Genomic DNA, 9,828 nt, shown 5'->3' on the forward strand with positions numbered 1-9,828 from the left:
ACAATAAAAACGATGAATTAGTTATTTATGAAACTAAAAGCACTACTAATTCTTTCGTTTACCTTCTAGTTGTGTAACTTTTTGTACCATTTTTAGTCTATTTACTCCAACCAATTTGCCGACTTTACTAGGAATAATAAATTATACATGACATTAGGTATGTTTTTGTACTTACAAAATTTTTTCTAAACGATTTTGGAATATTTATATTCTCAACTTTGCTGCGTTCTCCAATAGAAGTATATAACATTACTAATATTTTGATTTCCTTCAGTTATTACAAGATTAAAATCATATTAAGGAAAATGATCCAAGTATCAGTTTTATTATCAACTAATACTTCTTCTATATCTATTATTTAAACAAAAGTTTTAAAGAAGGTCGTCAACAGAATCATTATTTCGGACAGTCGGACAGGTTTTTTATGTTTATTTCTGTTATTATTTATTATTATTAACTTTTATTAACTTAAACTCATCACTGAACATTTTCGAAACATTCTAAATAAATGCATCTGTTAGAAAGATGAAATAAATGTATTAATTCATCCAGTGATCTTATAAATTCTCATCGCCAGTTCCATTATAGGGATGTTGCCCTTGCATATTTGACTTCAGCGCTGTCTACCGCCAAGTGATATATTTGGTTAACAAACAAACCGTTTTCAGCGTTATCGCGTTACTTTTAGGGCTTAAAATTACATTTTTCTGCTGGATTTTTGTTGCACACTTTGCATAAATAGTTACAAATTGTTTGTAAAGTATTTTAATTAGAAGATTCTTCTATGGTCTTGTACTTAAGTACAAGACATGAAATTTGGTAATCGGTTTTTTTGAATGTAATTCGTGATTACACTAGTTAATTGTAGAAGTGGGAAGTGATTTCTGATTTCTAATCTGATGTCTATTTTGATCTATCATCATTTTTAAAAACGCAAAATTAAAAGAATGATTACAGTGTTGCAAATTAAATCGGGCTAGTTTCTGACAAATTTGGGTGACAATTATAATTTAATTTGTTAAAAATTGTATGAAACAAGCTTGGAAAAATTACCTGAAGAACAGAACAGACAATTACAACAGATACAAACAACAAAGAGACAAGGCAAAAGCGACGGTTTTTTGGACAGAAAATGAAAAAAGATAGCCTTGGAAACGCGAAAGTGTTTTACAGAGTACTGAAGACTTTACGAAAAGGCGAGCAAAAGAGACTGAAACAAATAAAGGACAAAGAAGGTAGACTACTGAAGAAGCTCATATAATGAACAGATGGAGTAAACATTACGAAGAAATCCTGAAGGTAAACGACATACCTGAGCAAGTAGAATTGACCGAAAATCCACAAAGAAATATGCAAGAGGAAAAACTAATAGAAGATATATCTCCAGAAGAAATAACAGCAGCAATAAAATTACTAAAGAGAGGTAAAACAGCCGACCACGATCAAATAACTGCAGAAATGTTAAAAAATCTGAGAGCAAGAGGCATATACAACTCTATCAGTTATTTATAGTATCAGGCTAAATTTAATAGAATACTAGAAGAAAGCAGAATATCCAAAGATGGGGAAGTAGGAATTATAATACCAATTTACAAGAAAGGAGATAATAGAAACTTCAATAATTACAGAGGCATAACAATTTTGAATGTGGTTAGCAAAATTTATGAAAGAATATTAGATAATAGACTTAAAACAAGTATAGAAAAACAACTGGAAGAATCACAGTACGCATTCAGAAAAGGAAGAAGAGTTCAAGACCATATTTTCACTAATAAACAACTCATCGAGAAGAAAGGAAAACAGTCTTTATACGCAGCCTTCACCGATCTGGAGAAAGCATTCGACAGCGTGCCACGGAAATCGGTTTGGTTGAGTTTGAAAAAAGAGGAATACAAGAGAAATTATGTAGGGCTATAGAAAGCTTATACATTAACACCAGAAATTACATAAGAAATGGAAATTCCAAGTCGGAAGAATTTATAACAAGAGATGGACTACGGCAAAGGGGAGTTTTAAGTCCTACACTTTTTACTCTGATAATGGACGACGTATTAAAAGAAATAAAAAGGAGAGTAAAGACGTTGGATGTGGGATACAGAAATATGTAAAAAATTCTTAATTTACTGGCTACGTATTGGTAGACGATATAGTAATATTCGCAAAAAATGAAAGTGAACTCCAAAATAATTTAGATATTTGGAAGGCAGCACTGGAGAAAAGAAACCTGAAGGTCAACACACAAAAACGAAATGATGGCAATTGGTAAAGACTCTAAAAACATATGTACTTGGGAGTGAACCTACAAGAAAAAGGAACTAACGAGGAAGAAATTAACGACAAAATGGAGAGTGCACTGAAAGTGTACCATACGATGAAGAACACTTTCATCAGCAAGAGAGAAGTCAGCAAGAAAACAAAAATGACGATTTTCAAAACAGTGTACAAACCAATCCTAACTTATGGTTGCGAGAGCAAGGTCTTAAATTCGCAGTTGAGTAGCAAGTTACAAGCAGCGGAAATGAAATACCTACGGGCGGTAAAGGGTATAACGAGAAGAGACAAAATCAGAAATGAGACATTCCGGGAAGAACTCGAAGTGGAACCACTAAAGAAGAGCATTGAAAGAAAACAACTGGCTTGGTTCGGTCACCTGGTGCGCATGGACGAAAATGGAGTCATTAGTGCTAATGCTTGTAGTCATCTTAAAAGTATACAGTTTCGTAAATAGACGTCTGAGAACGAAAATAAGGAATATTTTTCAATCTAATGTCTTTCCTTTAAAAACTGGACGACTTTTAAGCTAATAAGTGAATAATTCTACCAGAGACTTTAAGATTTTCGGACAGTTTAAGGTTTTGCTAAGAGCAAAAAGGAGAATTTATCTTAAGAAAGTCCAAAGACTATTTGTAAAAACACCCTGTATACCTGAGTATTTAAATTAGATGTTCCAGAACTCGCGCCCCAGCAAAAAAAACTTATATGTAGAGACAACAATCCTGAACTAAAATTCTGAATCCAAAATTTTTAACTCAAAAAATAATCGAGATAAGGCGAAAAAATGGTAGCCAATTTTCTTTATTTGATTTTATTTTCCGATTAAATACATTAGTTTAAACATGTTTTAAGTGTTCATTCATCAAAACGTATCAATTTTGGAAAAAATATTTAACAAAATTTATGCAAAATTTGTTGATTTTATCAATTTTGGCAGCTATTTTTTTGTGTTATTGAAGCTAATATAATAATATAGCTTATATACAGGCTGTCCCAGAACTCGCGCAGGACCCGTTAACCACAGATTCTGTATAGCCATAATGCATTCACGATCTTTTTAGACCGCGGCAAGCCATGGAAATCTAGTAACTTGGTTGGTAGTCAACCTTTGTGAGCCAAAGTTTCCTGAAAATGATTGATATTTGTTATGTCGATTGGAGTTGTCACCTTTTTTTGGTTATGAATTATGTCTGAAACCTTTCCTCTGTTGCCAGTTTGAACCGAACATTCAGAACTTGATAATTTTATTGAATTTTTATCTAAAATTTTGAAATTATTTTTCAACAAATGCAATATTAATCATAATGGAAGACATTACTGCTGGTATATTCCAATGGCAAAAAGTTTACCATTCTCAAGAGGGACTTCTGCCAGGTCTTGATTCTAGTAATAAAACCTTAAAAAAGTTTATTTGATCGAATTAGCATTTGACCCAGGGTTTTATGTTATGGAATCTCACACTAAAAGCAAACTTTGGCGAATTTCGTTAACTAAAAAATGCAGCAATTTAGAATTTGAATTGTTTTTGTTTACATAAAGTCTTGTGATCGTTCACTTCTCTGTAGAGACTTAATAATTTTGAAAAGTGTTGTTTTCTCGGCATAAAATTCTAATTGTTGCCGCTTATCAGCCAAAACTTTTCATCTTTGGTGTCCAGAACATTGGAAATGGTTGCACGCCGCATCTAAAAATATTTTGAAAACAAACGTCTATGGGACCGTGTACCTTACAAAGAATATATTTGTAACACCTCAGATCGTTTGTTCTCGTCTTAAATCAAGGCGATCTTTTTGAAACTGCAAATAGCACATTTTCTGTTCGAAAACGAAATCACTTTAGGCATTTTATTGCAATATTTTGAAGATAATGCCTTTAAACTGTTACTTTCACGATTAAAAGGAAACACGATTTTTCCGGTATCAGAAAAGTGGCAAACTTGCATGCATGAAAGACACATGTCAGATGTGACAGTGAAAAAACTACCTCTGTCAGTCATTGTAGCCAACAAAAAGAAAAAAAAACATGGCCTACTCTGGTCTAAAAAGATCGTGAATGCATTATACTTGTATTGTGTGATTCATTAAATTTCCATTCTAGGTAGGCCGTGTATTTTGGACGTGCGTTGACTTCTTGTTCGATAACTAGCAAATCTCGCAAATATTAAGTCGAAACTACTGTAATGGTGTTAGTTACGACATGAATTTTTTTCTCAAAGCCAATTGCGAATGGAAATTTAATGAATCACACAATATATGAATTTGCAAAAAAATAATTTTTTAAGTCATTAGATTTTGAATTAGAGCAATTTGAAGTTGACCAATCACAAACTTTCAACTAATTGTACTTGAACTACACTTTACTTAGCTTAGCTTTACTTAGCAATATCAAAACTGCCGGAAAAATACATAAGAGGAATATTAATTTGGTTCACTGTAAAACAAAACTTCAGTCATCACTTTTTTTATTAAACTGTCATTCTTGGCTTTATTGTGTGAGTGTTTGTCTGTAATAAAAGCATGTTCACTTCCGAAGAATACACGGAAATGCTAATTATCTATGGCGAAAGTGGCAGAAATTTTGAGGAAGCAACCAGAATATACCGTGAGCGGTTTCCAAACCGCCAGAATCCTACCGCTAATGTATTTTCAAGACTAGTGAATAGAGCTAGAACCAGCGGATCATTAGTGCCGGAACGGAAAGATGTTGGTGGTGTGGATCGAACGGTCCAAAATCCTGAAACTGAAGCAGCTGTATTGGAAGCTTTAATGAAGACGGCACCAGAAGTGTTAGAAATGTGGCAAGTGTAATGGACATTTCTAAAAACACGGTCCAAAGAATTTTAAAAGATTTTTAATCAAATGCATGCCTTTTATTATACAAAGACACATCACCTCCTACCCGAAGATTATGCACCACGAGTGACTTTTTGCACCTGGTTATTGGAACAACATGAACTGCATCCAAATTTTGTTTCCAAAATTTTATTTACGGATGAATCACTATTTTGTCGACAAGGAACATTTAATAGTCACAACTTTTATATTGGGAGTAACGAAAATCCGCATGCCGTCTTTGTAAATAATTACCAGCACCGATTTAGTATAAATCTTTGGGCTGGAATTCTTGGTGACTCTTTGGTAAATAACTAAATTGTATTGTCTGTTGCTAACAAAAAAAATTTACAGATTGGACCTTTCGAATTTCCGCCTCGTTTGAATGGAAATATTTATTGTAATTTTTTACAAGAAAATTTACCAGACTTGTTAGATAATGTGCCGTTAGATACGTTAGCAAATCACTGGTATCAGCAAGATGGAGCACCAATCCATTTTGCTCTTAATGTTAGGGAATTTTTAAATGAACAATATCCAAATCGCTGGATAGGGCGCGGAGGTCCAATATCTTGGCCCGCCAGATCCCCGGACCTCACGCCTTTAGATTTTTTTTGTGGGGTCACGTTAAAAACTGTGTTTACCGTGTGCCAGTGGAAAATGTGGATATTTTGCGACACAGAATTCAACAGGTGATGGCTGAAGTAACACCACAAATGTTGACAAATGCCAGGAACAATTTATTAAGAAGAGCAAGGCTTTGTATTGAAGTTCGTGGTGGTCACTTCGAACACTTGTTATAAAATTTAGTTAGTTTAGTTAGTTTAATTTAATTTCGATTCCTTTCTTTTGGTTTAGTTAAGTTTAGTTGCTTTTAGGTTAAATGTCATTGTGACAGAACACACCAAAGTTGATCAAACAAGTTATGGATATTTTTTCTCAACAATTCGGATAAATGTTTCTAGGGAAACACACTTATTTTTTGAAAATACCTTTCGAGAAAGAGATTTGATTGGTTAAAGTAAAACCCTTTTTATTTGAATACTACACATTATTTTACCCTTTTTCTTGTGCAGTCCGTTACAAATTTAACATCGACATCCGCTGTTAACGAGTCCTGCGCGAGTTCTGGGACACCTGTATATACAGAGTCCGGCAACACTTGTGTCCACCCCCAAAATCGTCTTTAATTTTAAAATTACAATTTTGAAAATTTGGGTACGCTTATAGTTGACAAAGCTCTAGAAGCTGACGCAAAAATTTATTTTTTATCACGGTTTAGTTGGCGTCGCGACGCAAGAAGTATAATTTTTAGCAATTTTTGAGTTTTTGCGGAAATATTCGCGAATTCAATTTTTTTTCAACATAACTGTGATTCAAATATCTGAGTTTTTATTTTAAATCTAATTCAAATTGTGTAAATCGATTTTTTACGCTTAATTGCTGAATTTACGAAACCAACCCTCATTACAGGGTTGTACTCATTTTCTTTTCTTGAAAGGGTACTTCTAACTACCAACACAATGCTACTTGACTCACCCCTTCCGGAACACCCTTATTTAGTCAGGTCCGGGCTTAGCTCAACCGGGAAGTCACGGTTCTCGCAACAAAACATATTGCCACCTGCCTTATCGGCCTTAATCATTTATAATGGATTAACTTACCGGGGGAGTTTCGCCCCCTGCCCCATCGCTGGATAGCGGCTCGGATTACTGGCACTGACCCCATTTTCTGCAACGGCAGGACACCCATGTCCTTACTCCGACCCTGGAGAGTTACTCGAACGGCTGGTCGACACCTACGTCTTGGCAGCATCTGGGCATCTTTTTCTTTCTTCGAGTACGGTGAAATCTACCATCACCGTACCCACCCGCGTTAAGGTCACTAGATCAAAGTGTTTGTTTTATAAGGTACCGCTGTTAGTTTTCAGTGCGCAATTCAAGAGAGACAGACATAGTCCATAAATCAATGGGTTAGAACGAGACGCAAGATTCTAGGGAATTGTCATAAAATTGTTGACGTAAAATTTGTCATTGACAAAATTTAAGGTTATCTTAAATTTATTTGTTTAAAATACACTTAAATAAACCGTGGGTACAAAAAGAAAATTGGTTCCAAAATTATAACAAACTATGTGAATACGTAAGAGGTGAGCGAACCGACATTAGAACCGATTCCATTTTAGCACGTTAAGGAGGTGCAACGCTCAGAAACGGTCTCGGACTTCAAGCACTGTCTTTTCTAATCTCCAACGATTCGACTTGTATGCAGTAACGCCCTAATTAGAATATGCTATTAGCACTTATTATATTGTAGCTTCTCCCGACGATGTAATAACAATGATAAGATGTTAAAGTAACTGAGAGAAAGCATTGCACAAATGGAAGTAGCAAATACATGAGCAGAAAATGAAGTACATGAGATATTTTAAAGGGGCTATTAAGAAGAAAGAATATACCTACAAGTTTGAAGAAGTAGACATGTTTAAGATCTTGAATGAGTTTATGCAAAACAACTGCAACAAAATGAATATGAAGAACAAATATTAAGGTTATGTTAAAATTATTTACTTAAATCACCCTGAAATACAAAATTACATCTATTTTTAACACTACAGGAGACCATTTGAATACGTAAAGAGTAAACTAACATTTCGATCAATTCCATTGAAGTGCGAATAATGTATTTTAGTGCTTTGTTCGAGTTCTTGAGCCTCCAGCGTTGTATTTGGCAGTGTTTCAACGATTCGACGTGTATGCAGTAAGAGCATAAATGTAATTTGTTATAAATACTTTATGCAGCGTGATTTTTTTAAAACGGCAGGCGTTGTAGAATTTTTATTTATGAACCGATTTCAAAAATTTAAAAAACAAATTAAATGGTTTTTAATTTACTATAAACTGATGATTTTAAAATTTTTCTAAATGTCTTAGTTTCTTTTGGGCGATACTCAACTTTCTTATTTTAAATTGGAACCCATATTTTTTTTTTCATAATTTATAAGATATTAATTTTGTTGATTCAGAAATGTGTAATATGTTCTACTTTTAACCAAAAATATTTTTAAAAAAATTATCAAAATTGGAAAAAATATGCAATAAAAATTAATAAAATCTAGGTGCATGGTGTCAAATAATAGAATGCCGTTATTGTAATGTCAAAAAGCAGCAAATAACAGAAAAGATCGGCATTTTTTTTTTGAAATTATTAATAACAAAAGACAATAATAATTACAAATCAGAAAAAACAACTACCTAATTTAATTAAAATACTGTTGAAACGCCATCCCGTTTTTTTTATTGCACAATTGACACCTACGAGAAATGCATTGTGCATTGTAAGGTGTAGCCCCATCTTGTTGAAAGAAAACTAGTTCTTTCTGTTATTTACTGCTTTTTGACATTACAATAACGATATTGTGTTATTTGACACCACGCACCTAGATTTCATTAACTTTTATTGCCTAAATTTTTTCATTTTTGATATTTTTTTTTTTAAATATTTTTTGTAAAAGTAGAACATATTACACATTTCTGAATCAAGAAAATTAATATATTCTAAATTATGAAAAAAAAAATATGGGTGTCAATTTAAAATAAGAAAGTTGAGTATCGCCCAAAAGAAACTAAGACATTTAGAAAATTTTTAAAATAATCAGTTTATAGTAAATTAAAAACCATTTAATTTGTTTTTTAAATTTTTGAAATCGGTTCATAAATAAAAATTCTACAACGCCTGCCGTTTTAAAAAAATCACCCTGTATATTGTGTACTTTAGCGAGAATGTAGAATTATCATATCTAAAGAAAAACTGAGAGCAATGGAACATGGAAAATAGGAGGGGCACATATAGTGAGGAAATAAATGAGCAGTATATGAAATAGTAAAAAGAAGAATTCTGAAACAACAACTACAAATGCAATCAAGAAGAAGTAAAGAATGTGGAAAGAAATTCAAGAACTTAAGGATGAACAACACTGTATGCAGATTGTTGCAATGAAACCTTGAAATTTTTATATAAAGTAACAAGAACCAAGTGCAAGTTTATAAATGAATAATGAGACTGATATTAGTCATAATTGTGAGTAAAACAATAAGATGGTGTAGAGGAACTGCTCAGTAGGTGAGAAATATATGTATTCACTAAGAACTGGGGTAGCAGTAGTTAAGAGACATCAAAGTTTAATTGGTTAATTTTGGGTGTTTATTTATTCCAACACTTTTTTTGATTGTATCGATATATAGTGGGATATTAATTCTACGTTTACCATTCTTGATTAAATGAATAAAACACGATTATAAATGTATTAACTTGGGAACATGAAATATTTTGTAGTGAAGACAAAAGAACTAATAAATCCAATGAGCACTGAAAATGCCCGATAATAAACCTTTTATTAAAAGTAAATTAATTGATGGAATGTTAGAAATGGGATCAAGACATTTCAGGTAAAATGAAGATTCAACGATGTATCCAAAAACGAAAGAAATAGTGCAGCATATAACTTATATACATTAATTTTAATCAATCTTTTATTCTACATTTTCTCTATGAGTGTATAGCTGTGAGTTAGCCCCCATGCGTTTAAGGACCTTCGTACGCCACATTAAACTATAGAACCAGTTTTGCATATCTTATGTATATTTCATGTCCCATTGCATTTTCCCATTCATTATGAGGAAGTAGCAGCGGCTTCAAACAAACCATCTTCTGCCGCTGATGT

The 9,828-nt window shown here is 32.9% G+C and overlaps 1 pseudogene; it reads left to right on the forward strand.

Moving 5' to 3' along the window:
- Window positions 1–4,790: 4,790 nt before the first annotated feature.
- On the forward strand, window positions 4,791–5,801 carry LOC148176774 (uncharacterized; annotated as a pseudogene).
- The last annotated feature ends 4,027 nt before the right edge of the window (window positions 5,802–9,828 follow it).

The sequence above is a fragment of the Gnatocerus cornutus genome, chromosome 3 (assembly GCF_029298725.1).
Source record: "Gnatocerus cornutus isolate USDA-ARS CGAHR chromosome 3, icGnaCorn1.1, whole genome shotgun sequence".
Taxonomy (NCBI): Eukaryota; Metazoa; Arthropoda; class Insecta; order Coleoptera; family Tenebrionidae; genus Gnatocerus; species Gnatocerus cornutus.